This window comes from Oxyura jamaicensis, chromosome 9 (assembly GCF_011077185.1).
Source record: "Oxyura jamaicensis isolate SHBP4307 breed ruddy duck chromosome 9, BPBGC_Ojam_1.0, whole genome shotgun sequence".
In the NCBI taxonomy this organism is placed as follows: Eukaryota; Metazoa; Chordata; class Aves; order Anseriformes; family Anatidae; genus Oxyura; species Oxyura jamaicensis.
The window spans coordinates 20962191-20976394 of record NC_048901.1 but is presented as its reverse complement, the minus strand read 5'-3'; positions in this window follow the sequence as shown (position 1 = coordinate 20976394).

Sequence of the window (14204 nt, the reverse complement as noted above, 5' to 3'; positions counted from 1 at the left end):
CTCCCTTTCTGCTGCTCCAGCCAGAACAGGTCAGAAAAAGCCTCTCTGGAGCCCAGTGCAGCCACCTGGTTACCATCCTCACAACTAGCAGCTTTGAAAACCCCAGATTTGTTCTTTTCCTTATTCTTCGATTGCCCATAAGCAACACTCGGAGCTGCAGCTGCTCTCCCCTCTGTTCCCCGTGCTTCCCATTTGGTTGTTGTCTCTCTTCTCACTCACTTGTTTCCCCCAGCTGCTTTTGCTCTGTTTGTGGGCACCAAACACAGCTGTGGGTATCTGACCTTAGGAGCATCCCTGCCTTCCACCTTTCCTCCTGCTCTGGCAGACTTGGTTGTACATAGTCTCCCTGTCCCCGTTACAGCCCAGCCTTGGTCTATTTTTTATATCTCTGCTTCTCTTTTATCCCGTGGTACTTACAGTCAGCTACCCGAAACAACCTGCCCTCACCTTGAGCAATAAAAGGAGTAAATGTCTTGTCTGAGGCTCACTTAAAGCTCTTCCTCATTATTCCTTTCCCTGTTCTCATGAATTTTGTAACTTCCAGTCTCGCAGGAAGATGAATTTCTACAGCTGCCTCTCTAATGGTGCTCTTCCTTTTGATTAAATGCATCTGTCACCTGGATAACCACTGGGGGAGGCCTCAGTTCCCTCTAGAGAAGCCCCACCAGTGAGAGCAACCTCACATTTGGGTGAAATTTCCCATAACAGCCAAGCACGTGACAATACCCTCGTGGCAGAATTTCCTCTGTCCCCAGGCACCGAGTAGTTTCTGTTCAAAAAATAAATAAATCTGCTAATTTTTCCCAAATATCAAGTGTCTGTCTGACCAGTCATTCAAATCCTTAACCCTGTTGTGAACTTGACTCAGGCCTTGGCCCCAGTGGCACCCTACAGCAAGGACCCCCCAGGTACCAGCTCATTGTCTCAGCAGCACCACACGGGGCCTTTCCAGTTTCGTGGGACATAACTTGCTTTTCCTGTGACTCTGAGTAAGCACAGGCAGAAGCCACCCCATCGATTTTCTTTCTTCCTTTTACTAAAATGTTTATTTACCTCTCTCCCAGTCCCCTCGTACTTATCTCCCCCATGACTAATTAATTAAACTTTTAAAATACCGCATTTCCTGCAGCTCTCTGGGCTGTTTCTTTGTTTACGGATCTTTCTAACTTTTGGACAATCAACAGACTCTTGGCCTGCTGGGCTCTAAGTCCCCCCTCGGCTCTCAGCATCCTCACCTCCCGGCCTGCTTTCCCTTCATGAAACCTCCTCAGAGAGGACAGGCTCACCTCTGATCCCTTTATTTTTCTGCAGTGTTGTTTCTGACAATATTTTGCCATCATCACACACAACTGATGATCTCAGGAGAGATCGCTTGGGTTCCCCTTGGATTTACAGCGTGCACCCAGCCCACGTGCTTGGTCACCCCATCACATTTTGGCAGTAATCTCACACCATGTCCGGAGGAAATGTTTGCAGGATGCGTGGGGAAATCCCACGGACAAGGTACTGGGAGGTGCTGGGACCTCCACCCGCTCGCCCTGCGTGCCCAACAGCTCCTGTCCACGCTCCGGTTTGCTCCGTGGCGTGACGAGATGTCACCCGGGCACCCGCCGCAAGGCTCAGCTGGCGTACCTCTGAGCAGCGACCAGATGGAGCCCTGCGGCAGGGCCGGTATTTTTAGAAACGTGGCCAGGACGCTTGGCCCCTTTTTTCCTTGCTTTCGCATCACTAGAAAACTCAATGAGTCCCCTGCAGGGGTCAAAGTGATTCGGGCATTACTGTGGGAGGATAAGAAGAGGGATTAATCCTGATGTCTCGTCTCCTGCGGATGGCTGGGGGTATGTGAGTACCCGCGTGAGGAAGGGCAGTCCTGACTGCAGACTAGGAGACCTCGCTGGGGCTCTGCCACAGGTTTTCTGGGTGAATTTCCTCGTTCCTTGCAGTCCCAAGACTGGAAAATGATGGTGAAAATACTGCCTGGTCCCAGCTTGTGTCTTGTGTGCTCAGAGGGTGATTTCTTTGGGTCAGGGACTGTCTCTGGGTGCTTGAACGTGCTGAAGCTGGTCAGATCCTGACCTCACTGCCATTCAGCTGGGCGGATGTAGGTGAGCCCCATGGGATGCAGGCTGAACCTGCCTCATCCCCGGCCCCATCAAGTGTCCCCCAGATGTGTAGGGACACAGCTGGGCAGGGAGGGAGCGCAGCACCCCTGGGGTGCTGCTGTTCGCGTTACCTGTCTGCAGCTGGGCTGGGCAGAGGCTAGATTTCTGTTTAGGGCCGTGGAAAGTTAATCCATCCTGCTAGGAGGCATCCTGGACAGGTTAAAAGAAAACCACAGCACGGATGTTTCTCCTACACCTGCACCAGGGTGCTTCCCTGTGGTGTGGGAGGGGACCTCTGCCAAGATTTCTCCCAGATGCTTTCCTTCTCCCCACCGGGCCGAGTGGAGGAGATGAGCGATGCACCCATCGGACACGATACTGATTTGTGTAGAGCTGGAGTGGCTGAGCATGAAAGAAATCACTGTCAGAGCCGTATGTGATCATACAGCCCCAGTCCCAGTGTTATCCGTGGCCCCTCCTGTCACTACGGGGTGCCAGCGGGGCATGCAGGAGAAGTGATGCTTTTGTCTGCACCATCACATCCCCAGAGGTGACCCACCAGCACCCAGCATCTCCCACCAGCACCGAAACGGCTGCATTAACCTCGGCCGTGGGGGACAAAGGTCGACGTGATGGGGGCTGCATGGGGACGGGGACAGCAGTAGGGACCTCGGGGACGGGGAGCAGGAGGGAAGCGGCTCCTGGTGGCGCTCCCCTTCCCGCTGCAGATGTGCCCTGGGGAGGCTGGATAAAGCCGCCAGCGAGAGGGATTAAATGGTTCAGTGTTTGCTGGCTGCTGCGCTGTTTAAAGGACCACACACTATTTTTTTTTTCCTATGAACAACAAAACCAGGCAGAAGCATCTGCTGCCCTCCAGTTTCCTTCAGCCTGCGGTTTGATGCTAGTGCTCCGGGCGTTGTGTAGCTGATGGGAGCAGTGTTTCCCCCCGGGTCACACCACGAGGAGACGGAGACATCGCTGAGCACCAGCTCCCACTGGCCTGCAGGAACCTTTAGCTCTTCTGGATTTCAGGGCGGGCAGGTGATGGCAGGACTTGGCCTAATTTTCTGACTTTTTTTTCAGATTTGTAGACAAATCAGAACCCTCACAGTTTATAGATCTTGCATCTTATTATGTAGCCAGGACAGTAATTCATTTTAGATAGCATTAATTTGGATCCTCTCCTAATGGGCCTCTCCCAATCCACTTTGGATTCACTGCCTGGTCTTCTCTGTGGGGGCAGCCACGCCAAGAGGCAGACAAATAGATGGTCAGACCGGCAGCACCTTGGGCAAGCAGCTCAACACTTTAGAAAACTGCTTTCTTGGGGGTTCTTGGGGGTTTTTGGTGCTTCTGACAGTCGAGGGCTGTCAAGAGCCCCTGTCACTCTCACCTGTGCTCCAGCGGCAGGCCACAGAGTTTGTTTTGGGGTTGCACACAAATATCTTGCTCCCTACTGCTGGGAGTGCCAGGATACAAGTAGTGGGGCATTTACCTGCCATGTTTTGCCCAGAGACTGAGCCAGTTCTGCCTGAATTAAGGAAAAAGAAATAATAATAATAATAATAATAATAATAAAGTGCATGCTTCCTCCCAAACCGGCTGCTTGATTTATCCATCTTGTTATTAACAACGGGCAAGGTTTTGCCCACACCAGGGTTCGCAGAGGCTGGTGTTTGCGCCACTGCCCTTGCTTTGCATGCAGATGAGAGGGTTCATTGTCTGCTGTTTGTTTTGCACAAGAAGTGTAAAGCCCTCGAGCAGGCAGCGAAAAGCTGCGTGCCCAGCATAGCAGCTGCTGGGATGGGCAGGGAGGGACGGGTCTGTGGGTACCCCACTGGCTGGCACTCAGCACCATTAAATGTTCAGCAGGAGGGTGCTCAGGAGCTGGTGGCTCTGCAGGAAAGAGAGGAGTGCATTGATCTGATCATTTGCTGTCATCGGCGTTCCCATTGATCCGCCGTTCCCTGATGGTTTCGTACTGCTGACGGCAAAGGGCGGTGCTCGGGAAGGGCTGGCACCGCGGGTCAATGCATTATCTGCAGGAAACCACGGTTTTCTCTGGGCTAAATGCAATTTCTCCAGCAGATGAAGCTCAGCCAAGGTATTTCAGATAGGTCATTTCAGGTCTGTTCCAACTTCAGATTCTGATTTTGTGTCTTGGCTGAAGGACAATGGGCCAAAGCCTGCCCCTCTCAAGTCCCCGCGGATTTAATATCGTAATGCAGCCTTGGCTGAGCACTGCCCCAAAGAGAAGTGAGGCACCTATTGAATTACCTGCACACATTACTCCAAATCTCCTGCTCAGGAACAGGCAGAGCCTGGCACAGCTCAGCTTTCAGGAGAGCCTGATAAGATCATAGCCCATGGTAGCGCAGTATCAGGTTTTAATTTGGTATTCTTCACATCATTGTCAGTGATCAGGGTGCCGGCTCGTTTAGGAGCTGCTGCCGGGATCTGGAGCCCTGCAGATCCCCGAGCCTGCGGCAGGAGCTCCAACTGGTGACTGGAAACACTTTTCAGTCCCCTGCCAGCCTGATGCATCTATTTTCCAGATGTGTTGCTGCTGTGCCCAATCTGAGCATCTTCCAGGTGCTGATGAGCACCTCCCCATCCCATCCCATCCCATCCCATCCCATCCCATCCCATCCCATCCCATCCCATCCCATCCCATCCCATCCCATCCCATCCCATCCCACGGGCAGGAAGGTTCATCCCATAGGCGATGCTGGCCCTGGGTCGGCGGGTGCCATGCTGGGGTCTGAGCTGAACCTGCATCTCTGGGGGGCATCTTTCAATGAGAGTAGCCCAAAGAAGCTTTAAAAGTCATGCAAGATGGGCCAGATGGCTTAGAATTGAGATTGGGTTTTAGGTTAGTTTGTGTATCTTCTAGTAACTTAAAATAGCCTCCTTTCGGTGTGTTGAGGCAAATGAGACAAGACATTAATATGCACATCGTGGAGTAAATAGATTTCAAGCAAGCTTCTGCAGCACTGGGGGAGGATATTAGGATGGGGTGTTTTTCATCACTGATGTGCCAGCTAGTATGCAGAAAGCTCCTGTTCTTACAATATAGGGAGAGGGTTGGAAAATTGAGGAACAAATGAGTTCTTCCATTAGTACACAGACAGAAAAAAAAAAAAGGTTAATCTAGAGTGCAAACCAGATAAAAGTATTGCTCAAATTCAATTAGAATAAACACTAAAACTTGCACATTCTGGGGAATGGTTTCTGAAGTGGCCCAAGTATAGACATGATGTAGATCTTGAATTCTTGTGGACAGTACACAAATGAAATGCTCTTTGCATTGACTCATTTTGTATTTCTTTTTACTGTTATTTTCCTGGCCCTTAAATTTGCACACTCAAGAAGACTGGCTTTTAGAAATTACATTGCCTGGAAAAATCCACTGGGCTTTTCTGCAGAGGAGTTAATGGCTTTTATGAAAAGGTTTACCTAATCTGGGCTGATGTTTTCAGTCTCATGAAACCAGCGCTGAGCAGAGCTGGAAGCGAGTGTTTAAAGATGCGGTTGGTGCCGTCTCCTTCCTGCAAAGCACACGGGAAAATGAAGGGTTTTACTCTGCTTCTGGGTACAGCAGAAGTAGATTTCGATTAAAAACCAGGAGTGAGTAATTTCTTAATGTGTCCAGACAGTAAGAGAGAGATGAACACCTCAGTTGGACAAGCCAGATTAATCTCAGGTGTGCCCTCACTGCCAACATGAAGCATTGTCAGCCCGGCTTCTGTTCAAACATACCCTGATAAAAACTAGGCAATATCCGATGTATATTTACCTTCTTGATTTACAAGAACAGAGATCAGAAAGGTGCCTGAAGCAGATGATTCAACCTTTTTCCTCCCAGCTTACCCAACTGCCGGCCAGGCAGGGAAGGAGAGGGAAAGCCCCCCTCACCGGTGGGGCTGTACGCCTGCAGCAGTCCTCAAAACCCCATGCTGGAGATAATGTTCACAGCCCTGATCCACCTCATTTTCTCGCCCTCATCTACAACCCTCTTGTTCAGGTGTTGCCTTTGACATGGCACGCAGAACATACAATATTTGAGCTGCATTTCTGTGACCTGCAGAGCCCCTGGAGGGACGGGCGAGGAGGGGCAGCTGGAGGTCCCCGAACCCTCCCATGGGGACAACAAGGACAGCAGGCACCCCAACCAGGGTCAGGGCACTCTTTGGGCAAACAGCACATGTTGGGGGCTTGGTGGGGTGTACAAAGCTAACAGTGGGCAGGTTTTACCATACAGGAGCATGAGCAAGCAAGCAAACTGACCTAGACATCGGAGGTGTTGTGTTGCACTACAAAGGGAAGGAGGAAAATCCCTCTGCTTCGTCTTCGTCAGCATCTCCACCATATGCAGCATCACAAGCAATTAGAATATGCTGATTCTTCATTATTTTCACACCAGCGTAATACAAACGGGTTTAATGCCAGTCTCTTGTTGCCATCCTTTTGCACAGGCTGACACGGAGCCAGGGGGGGCTGCCCTGCAGTGGGGATGTTCTGCAGCCCGGATAACCGGGGTTGTGCCACCACATCCCTGCTCCTGGGAACCTTCCTGGTGGCGAGCCTCAAGCTGAGGGGCTGGGGAAAGCTGTTTTGTACTTCATGGAAGTGGCACAGTTAGTGGTTGACCCATGAGCTACTCCTGGTGTCATCCCAGGGGACAGCCGGGACCTGCCCAGCATTCGCTGCTACCCAATGCCCAAGGGGAAGATTGTGCAGGGAAAAAAAGTAGCACTGGTGGCAGCTGGAGAGGTTAAAAGCAATATATATATAAATATATTTATTTGGTAGCAGATCTGTGGTATAAGGAGAAATTAAAACTGGTTGTCCATTAACGAGTTTACTTTGCTGATACAGGTTTATTTGGAGTTCAAGATCTGGCTGCTAATTTTAGCATTACTGGATTTCCTGGAGTATTTTTATTACACAGATAGGAGCAGGGAGAGTTGTGCATCACACACATTTGCTGTAGGATAGCACACACTATGGTGTGTAATAATTATTAAGCCTCCCAGTCCTCTGTCCCAGTCAAAACCAGGACAAGCCTGGAGAAGGGGATGCAGGAGGATGCTGTGTGCTGTGCCTCTCTGCTTCCACCTTCTGCTCTGGAAATGTCTGTGTTTATCAGAGGAATGCCCCTTCCCTGATGGGCACTGGTCTGGAGGTGCGTTATGCTTCGACACAGCTCATGAGGAGAACGGCTGGTTGCCTGTCAGTGGCTCGTCCCAGGTCACTGACATTGGTTTGTGTTTTCTTTTTTTTTTTTTTTTAAATTAAGCAAGAAACGCCATGGTTTTGTTGATGCAGAACAAGTAACAGTTCATTCGCAGCTCCCCAGATGAAGCTAAATTGCTCTGAATAAATTGAACATTAAAGCAGCATCTGAACAAACCCAGCTTTCTGCTGGATTGCTACGTCCTGCTTGGAAACGCAGACCTTCAGCATGAGAGGTTTCTTAGATATCAGCATGCGGCTCCTGCCCACCCTACAAAGGCCCCATTCATAATGCTTGTCTGAGTCAATCCTTCATTTTTTCAGGGCTTTATATGATTTATAAGGCATTATTTCCTGCAGGCAGTGGGTTGCCTGTGCATTTGCATGGAAGATGCTGGGGAAAAGCCTGTGACCCTTCCCAGGCGCAGTAATGCCAGTCGGTCTCACCGTGCGACAACCCGGGTCTGTATGGAGGCAAACAAATGGGCACTTAAATTGAAGGGTGATTTGGCATTGTGCAGTTAGAGATGTTCCCTTATGGTAATTAATTATCTGAAGGCAGGCGGCAGGGGACGGGCAGGAGGGGCAGTGATGGCTGGGACCTCTCCGGTGCCTCTCTGCAGGGGAAGAAGCATGGATACCCCTGGGGAGGGAGGAAATTTGTACCCAACACTAGCACAGAAAGCCAGAGCTGCACCCTCCCTAGGGAAATGTGTAATTGTGTCTCCTCGGCAGGGAGGGCTGCCGGGTCTTATGTATCTCTCTGCGGGTGCCACGTGGCCAAGTCTGGCAGCAGAGCCACACGCGCTTAAATCAGGGCTGGGTTTGCCCTGCTTGCTCTGTTTATTGCTGCCCTTTTCTGACATTGCTCCCCACTGATGCTGTAGTTCTCAGTCAGGATGTAACTGCAGGGCTGTGCATTGTAATCCCGCGTAATTCCAGCCCTGCCCCCCCCGGCCATCCCGTGCAGCCCACCTTCACACCCCCTCGCCCCTGCAGAAGCACACTGATGTGCTGTCACATGAAGCTGTGAGGGCACCTTGCTCTCCTCCTGTCCGTCCTCCTGCTATTATTTTTACCACTCCACCTCGAGGCCCATTGCTGCGGGGATGGCCTCTGCCCCAGCACTCCCTGCCGAGGGGGGCAGGGGGGTCCCGAGGGCCGCCCCCCTCCCACCATCGCAGCAGAAGTGACTCAGCCCTGCAATTTCGGGGCTCTTGGTGCAGGCTGGAGGAGGATGAGTCACGGGAGGCGCAGGCTGCTCAGCTGGCAGCAATCACCCGACGGTTCAGGCGTGCTGAAGGTCCGTGGCCTCCTACAGCAAACCCTCCCACCCACGGCGTTGGCTGCGCTGGGTAAATGCCGCACGTGGCGGCTGAGCTGAGAGGTCCAAATTATCATCAGGTTGATTGTGGTTGAGAATAATAAGGAAAAAAAAAATATATCTTCTTGCCTAATTAAAAGGACTGGGGAAAATGGTTCTCTGTTAACAAAACCCTTGTCAGCATTCTGCTGCAAAGGCATGGGGGTGTTTGCAGAAACACTTACTGTGTCCCAGCACCCAGCCATTTCACAAATGAAGCCAGTGAAATGGGATTTGGCCTGATCACTGCTTGTAGGAGACATTATTTATTTATTTATTTATTTATTTATTTATTTATTTATTTTTTCCCCAGTGTCACCATTGGTTCCCAGTTCATAGTGTATTGAGTCTACTTGCTCCTCCCTCATTCAGCTGGGTGCTGTGTCCTCCTTCACATCCTCTTCATCACGTCAGGTTGCTGCACCCCAGACATGGTGCAACTCAGTGCCAATAACCCTCTCCTGGATAGATTGCTGCTACAGAGGCCCTATCAAGCAAAAGACACCCGGGGATTGCTTTGTTTTCCATTGTGCTTGGCTCATTACCCCCTTCTGTACAGGAGATGGGCTGTGACTCAGAAGGCAACCCCTGGGTGAGCTGCCCGTAAACCATCAGCGACGAAAACTGATTTTTGTACACTAATAAAGAACCAGAGTTGTCATCAGCTTTGTATCAGGTTGGTTTACAAACAGATGCTTGGCTGCTGACAGGGAATGATCACTGTCCTGTGCCCATGCTTAAGTGAGCACCAAGAGGCTCTGGTGTGGAGGAGCACAGGACGGAGAAGAATTGCTCAATACTGGTGTTGTACACCCATAAACAAAATAGGTTACTTTGGTCCCCTGATAAACCTCTGCTGTGGGGTTGGGCAGGCAGCAGACATGCACAAAACCCTCCTTTTTCATGATGACAATGCCAAAAGACAGGTGCCTACATGGGAGTGATACTGGTTGGAAGGCCACAAGGTGGTCGAGGTGTTCTCCTGCTTTTCACCCTGACCTAACCTAGCAAAGACAGAGGGAAAAATGCCTGTGAGCTCCTGCCCCAAAGCCCTGGCTGCAGGCAGGGGGAGGAAGCCCAGGTTGCACGGATGGATGTAAATGTACCTGGTGGGTTTTTCCAGAGCAGGATCAGGATGAGACCCCCTCACTCTGAGCCGAGGTGGGCTTTGGCTCAGAGGAGCCCGAGGGAGCATTGCCATGAACTCTGCCAGGCTTTGCCTCAGGGCCCCTCTTCGTGTCTCTGCTTTTGTAGCTCACAGGTAAGTGATGTCTTTTTGTATAGACTTCATTTCCTGCAGCTTCTTGAGTAGAAAGGCAGTTGTGCTTGTAGACATCTTCCCCATAACATCTTTCTCCCTATGGAAAAGATAGTTGTAGAAAAAAACATTTTAGATGTTACTCAGCTTTTGACTGAAGACTTTGTTGTATCCATTACGGACAGTACAAAGGAATGTTGCAAGCATAATCATTGGCATTTTGAGCAAGGGTAAAAGTTTAAAATACATGGCACAGAGTGAATAAAAACAAACCAAGAGCGGTCCTGCTGTCAGGTGTCCAGTGTGCGCAGGAGAGAGGCGAGAGCCGCGGTGGATGCAGCGTGTCGCTGGCAGCTTTCTCTTGCTGGGTCTGTAAATACTTGTCCAAAGCCCAGAAAAATCCAGGGGCTCCTACTGTGTTCCTTGACCTTGGGATTAAGCAGGATGTAAAACAGGAGGACGTGGACAGTGATAACATGTTTGGGAAAAGTTATGCAAATGCTGTTAAAGTACGCAGTTTAAAATATTAGCTCTGGCAGAGGAAGACTGCTGAAGTTTCAGTCGAGCGGAACGGATACTCAATAAATTAAAAACTCAGGAGTTGGCTTTAAAGCAATTGCTTTGTAAGCAAATGTTCCCTTTTGTGGTCCGCATGAAATGTGCTCGGGGACAAAATACGGCTCGGCTGCGTTCTCTGGGGGGAGACATTGCCATCACCAAATCCACCTGAAGAAATGGTCATGCTTGCACTTCTGTTGGCATCCAGGAGCTTGACAGAGGTTCAACAGCTCCTTCCATCCTTTTCCGTATGGCAGAAATGTTCCCAGAACAGAGCTGTGACCCATTTGTAACTGTGGGAGGAAAACTGCATCGCTGCTGTCAGGTCAGAGCCCCTCTGCGCCAGCCCAGCACCCACCATGAGCGAGGGCTGACTCACTTTTTGAAATTAAAAGCCTAGTCCAAGAGTTGTTTTTCTGTTTGTTTGTTTGTTTGTTTTTAATAAACCTCACCTTTTTTTTTTTTTTTTTTTTAATGCTGTAAGTATGCATGTCTTTGATGCTTTCAAGGCAAAATCTAGATCACATAACACTATTTTCTGTGACGATTTCAATTATCTAGTAAATCTGCAGTGTTTTTATCCACCATGGCTTCTTTTCCCTGGGAGAAATGAGGTCACAGACTACAAGGAGGAGTTGGCAAAGAGAAGTCATTTTTTGGCAGAAGGAGTAACATCTAATGGCAAGGAGCAAATTTATAAAATTAAATTAATAAACTGTGACCAGTCAGTGCTAAATTGCTTCTGGGCAGGGGAACAACACCGATCCAGTTTTCCTTCCTCTCCCAGCTGCAGCATTTCCAGCAGCTCAAACAGCTTCATTTTTTTTTTTTCTTAATTTGAAATGGGTGCCAGCCCTGAGCTCCCACCCCAGCACCCACTGGAGGAGCTAAGGGAAAAGTAGGTCCACAGCATGTACTAGGGATTGTCCCTAAGACTGCTCTCCTTGTATGAAACCTCCCAAAGCCTGTGGCGTTCTTGAATGACTGAAATGATGTTGGAGCAGGAGGCTGGAGCCTTGTATTGCTGAAGAAAACTGAATTTTGATTAATCCCTGCTCTGCTTTTCTTTTGGCTTGGAAAACAGAAACACACACACACAAAATAATACCAAAGACATTTCTCTTGCAGAAACAATTTATTTGCACTGCATAACAGCAGAGCACTGGGACATGTTTTGTCCCATTTTCAGGTTTTGTGTTACGAAGTACCAATTTCATATGGCTTCTCCTTGCCTGGATCCTTAACACTCGCCTTTCTCTGTGATTTTTGCCAGCAGTGTTTTTCAGCCCAGCCTTCGTGTATCAGAAAGGGGTCACTGTCCTTCTGCTTCCTGGGCAGAGCGGCTTCTCCGACGGTGACCCTGGAGCTTTAGCCGTGGGAGGATGTGAACGGTGGGCTCATCCACCACAGCTCCACAGACCGAAGGAAAATGATGCAGAACTTCTGGAGATACTGCTGAGCTGTTAGTCCAGCTCTCCTCCTCTCCTTGCAGTTACTCTTCTGTTGAGAGCTCTAACACAGAAATTGTTCCTGCCTTCCTTGTCGAATGACGCTGCTCGACCTCCCATCCCTGCTCCGTTCTGTGCTTGATGAGTCCCTCAAGGGCTGTGACACGGCAGAACACCACTGATAAATAAAGCACTGCAATTCCTTTGGTTTTATCCGCCACAGCCCCTGGCTGCTTGCTGTGACCCATGGACGTGAGCTTTGGCAAAGGCTGCGTTGGGCAGACCCCAGCGTGGGGCTGTGGGGAGAGCAAAACTGACGTGGCCAGAAGACAGCAACGTGCAGATCCTGTGGAAGCCCACACACCACACGAGTCCCTAAACTGGCACTAGCAAGAAGCCGAAGAACAGTGGTTTGAGCCCCCCTGGCCTTGGCTGTCCTCTCTCCCGTACAGGTCTCCCTGTACAGACTGAAACATGAACCTCCACTGCTGCATTAAGGAAATTGAGCGCAGCATTACTCATCACAGGAGGTCAGTCCTGGTGCTGCTCAGCTCCAGGAGCCATCTCCCCATGCTTTTGGGCTATGCCAGCAGCACTCCTGGCCAGTCCCACAGGCATCAGCATGGGTCGGAGACCCTGCCCCTTTGTTCTGCAGGTGGAGGGAGTTAATGGCTATGGGCACGGCTCATCCCCTTCCAGCTAGCCACCAGCCAAGGAAAGAGTCCCAGGCATTTTTAATTGATTAGCAGAGAGGCAGCCTGACTGACTTGGCTGTGGGCTTACTGGGAGCCGAGACTTCTGTCAAGATCTGGTCATTTGGAGGCGGTGAATCTTTGCCTCAGTGAGGACTTCTGGATCAGACCCAAAGTAAATCAGTTGAGATGAGTTGAAAAGCAAAACAAAAAAGGCCCGGGGGGCCTGATACAAACCCTGAGCTGTGTATGAAGGGCTATGAAGGCAAACTCTTTATCGTCCTCTTTATTTTGGCGTTCCAGGGGATACAGTGGGCAAATACCGTGGGAATAAAGGAAATACTTTTGTCAACAGAAAATCCACAGATAGTCTCTAAAAGGCAACCCTGCTAACGAATTTGTTGATGGTATGTTCTGCCTTGGGCAGAAACTGCTGAGCATTACGTACAATGCTTAAACTTGATTACTTCGTGTTGTGCAACTCTAATCACTTCTGAGCGTTAATGTAGGCAAATTAGGAACAGGATTAAAATTATTTTGGGGAGTGAAATGCGGTCCTTCTGATGAGGCATAAAATTAGCTGTGTCTCAGCAAAGGCCCAGCTGAACTGTTGTTTACAGGGGCTTCTTTCAGAGTTGTGACATTGATGGATTGAGTCCAGCTTTAATAAAAATATTTTTTTAAAAAAAGACTAGAAGATATTAATTATATGTTCAGAACCTTTAAGTGGTGTTTTGCTTGTGTTGCTTGCTACAAGATAGGGTTTCTTTTCCACTGCTACTTAATTTGTAACAGAGGCAGGAAAGGCTACCTATTCTGTTAGTTAGGAACTTGTGTCCCTTGTTGAGAAAGGTGAAAAATACAGGAATTGAAAACTGACTTGAATAAGGCAGCCGATGTGCAGGCACTCCAGGAGGAGAGCACGAAGGCACATGAACCCTGGGCATGAGATGTGGGATAATGGGAATAAAGCGGTCATGCCTAACCTTGAGGGAAATTCTAAGGCAGAGTATGAACCTCCTCGGTTTTAACTCCCTGCTTCTGACTGATGCACTTGTACAGATAAATGAGCTGGGCTTTTCTTCAGAGAAGCTGTGCAATGCCATTGCTTTATCAGAAACCAGACACCAAAGTTGTAGGAAAGTGTCAAAGCCAGTAACCTTCAGGAGAAAGATGCCTGATTTCATTCAAAATTACCTTCACATTAACTTTCACCAGATAGGGTATGACCAGAATAATGAATCGAGAGCTGAGTCACTGCACACTTGGGCTGGGGTGCCTGAATCACTCCCTGAGTCATGTCTAATCCAGGGTGTTTCTGTGGGAATACCTGCAGCTCACGGCAGCAAAGGGCATTTGGCTGGGGCAGCTGACAGGCCATGCCTTTGGGCTGTGCTGCTGTCCCTGCCGTCCCCAGGAACCTGCCTAAAGCCACAGGCAGCCCCATCCTGCTGTGCTACGACACAAAGCCACCCTACATCCACCCCTCGCCCCCCACAACAAGGGACAGGGCTGGGAGCAGCAACGGGGACAAGGTATACTGATGCC